Source organism: Mastomys coucha, unplaced genomic scaffold, assembly GCF_008632895.1.
Source record: "Mastomys coucha isolate ucsf_1 unplaced genomic scaffold, UCSF_Mcou_1 pScaffold15, whole genome shotgun sequence".
Taxonomy (NCBI): domain Eukaryota; kingdom Metazoa; phylum Chordata; class Mammalia; order Rodentia; family Muridae; genus Mastomys; species Mastomys coucha.
The window spans coordinates 93617590-93620155 of NW_022196897.1; the positions used below are offsets into that span (position 1 = coordinate 93617590).

The 2566-nt window shown below is 32.4% G+C and overlaps 1 non-coding gene across 1 annotated transcript; it reads left to right on the top strand.

Annotated features, from left to right (window-relative positions):
• The first annotated feature begins 1211 nt into the window (after positions 1 to 1211).
• On the top strand, positions 1212 to 1318 carry LOC116092636. The gene has a single exon (XR_004119379.1). It is a non-coding gene; the product is annotated as a U6 spliceosomal RNA (small nuclear RNA).
• Positions 1319 to 2566: the final 1248 nt, after the last annotated feature.

A 2566-nucleotide genomic window follows, 5' to 3' on the forward strand; every position in this document is an offset into this window, starting at 1 on the left:
AATTCCCATTGGACATTTATGAGGACCAGAATTCATATCCCAGTATGAAGTTGACAAGCAGACATTCCAAAAAAAAAAAAAAAGAGTCTGTAAGTCTATGTCTAGATGATTTTATGGTCTCTTCTAGAATGTATGTATGTAAAGCAAGATGCATTCAAACATGTACACATGCATGAGCATATGCACATACACACACAGAAAGAGAAAGAGAGACAGACAGACAGAGACACACACACACACACACACACACACACACAGAGAGAGAGAGAGAGAGAGAGAGAGAGAGAGAGAGAGAGCTTTTATAAATATAAAGGGATGGCTGAAAAGATAACTTGGTAGGCAAAAGCATCTACTGCCAGAAAACCTGAGTTTGATCTTAGGAGTTTATATGAGAGAAGAAGGAAATTACTTACACACATGTACAATTTCTATATAATAAATCAATCACATTTAGAAAAAAAATATTGAGAAAGTATAATTGAAGTTTTGTACAAGGAAATCACAATAGTAAAATAAAAATATTCATGTAATGTTTCACAGAGGGACTGGATCAAAAGAATAGACTATGAGAGACTAAGTACAAAATATGAATTAGAATGTCCAGACCATAATAATAATCAACAACTACATAAAAATAAACAGAGCATAAAAATACATGACACAATTACATAGACAAACAATGCTTTGTGGTTATAAAATAAAGATAATTATAAACAAGGAGCATATAAAATATATATAATAAAACTATATCTGAAAACTTTCCAAAGAGAAAAAGTTGGCCTTTTTATACTTGAGATGTGTTTAGAACACTATAAATGCAAGATCAGAAAAGAAACTTCCTGGATCAGATTGCAGTCAAAACTCTAAGTGGAAAAAATATTGAGAACTTCAATAAAGAAATACTATGTCATATATAGTATAGAAGTAAAAAAAAAGTAAATAAAAAATGTATCTGAAGTGAAACTGTAAACATCATCAGGACATGAAATGCTGTGTCTCAACCTATTAAAGACTTGCTGCCAACTCAGCCTATTCTATTTAGAGAAACCCTTCTTCATAATTTAAAAAAGAAGAAAACTTTTGATGATAAACACAAGTGCAAGAAATTTATGAGCACCAAGCCAGAAACATACACAGTACAGTAGATTATATATTTCAATTTATAGAGTTAAAGCTATGTATTCCTTTGAAACTAATAAAAATTAGATTCGGTGTTCACTTCAGCAGCACATAAACTGAAATTGGAACGATACAGAGAAGATTAGCATGACCCCTGCACAAGGATGACATTCAAATTCGTGAAGCATTCCATATTTTCAAGGTATAGTTTCTTGTAAAAATAAAATAACTCGACAGGGGAAGACTCTCTGAAGATCTTGGCTGCCAATGGAAAGAATTAAATCAAAACCAACAAAACATGTAACATAAACTGCTGATCCCACCACATGGGAACAACTCTGAGACTAGCTGTGACATGAAAATGTCTCCAGCATAACCATTCTTTTAGATGGTATGGATAAAATTTATGTTGCAGTTTGGTTATACAATCCAAATTAACTTATAAGGAAAAACAGATCCTGTACCAGCTCAAACAGAGAACAGAGAATATAGAACAGAGAATCATTTTTAGCTAAATTGTGTACAGTGTATATTCCACATATGTATTAATACAGAAACCTATATTACCTATGAATGCTTATGTTTGGAAAGCAAAAGAACCATACACCAAACACAACAAGTAGCCTAGGTTATTCAGCCTCACTGAGTGCCTCAATGCTGTTTCCCAAACAATTTCACGGTGGCTAGCTAGATCATAATGCATCACAGACTGTTGCTTACAGGAATCATTTGATCCTTGCACATAGAGACAGGAATGCAAATGTTACAGCTAACTTTATTAAGACTGATCAATATCTCAATTTTCCTTGGGCCCCTAAAAGAAAATGATGCCCCAAGACAGCAGGAAACATTTTTAGAAGAACCACTACCACATTCCCAAGAGCGGGGTGGAAGGGATTACAAATTCAAGGTTACATTTTGTTAATCAGAGTATGTATATGTTTCAACTCTCATTTAAGGTATTGTACTATGTAATACATTGTATATGTAATGCATTATATTATATATGTAATGAAATGTGTGTATGAATTGTACTATGTAAATCTTTTTAAAACACATTATTTTCTAGTACTTTTAAAAGTTGTGATTACAAACAGCTCAGAATAATTAAGAAATACAAGTTAATAGCCAATCAAGTTTATGGCCATATTAGATACTGATTTAGTTAATTACAGAAAGAAGCTTCATTTAGTTTCCTACAGATATTTTCAAAGTTAAGAAATAGTAGTTATCCAGAAACAGGCAATTCTGATATGCTATAGATAGATGTTCTTAAAAAGCAGCAGAGATCTACAGAATATGTCATTTAAAGATGTTTTACAAATATGAGGCTTTTTATGACAGTGACATATCTGGTACAGTCAGCACTCTCATTCTCCTTCATGGAATATGATGAGCATCAAAGAATCTCTTTATGTAGTTTGCTTCAAATGTAGCAAGCTTGCCA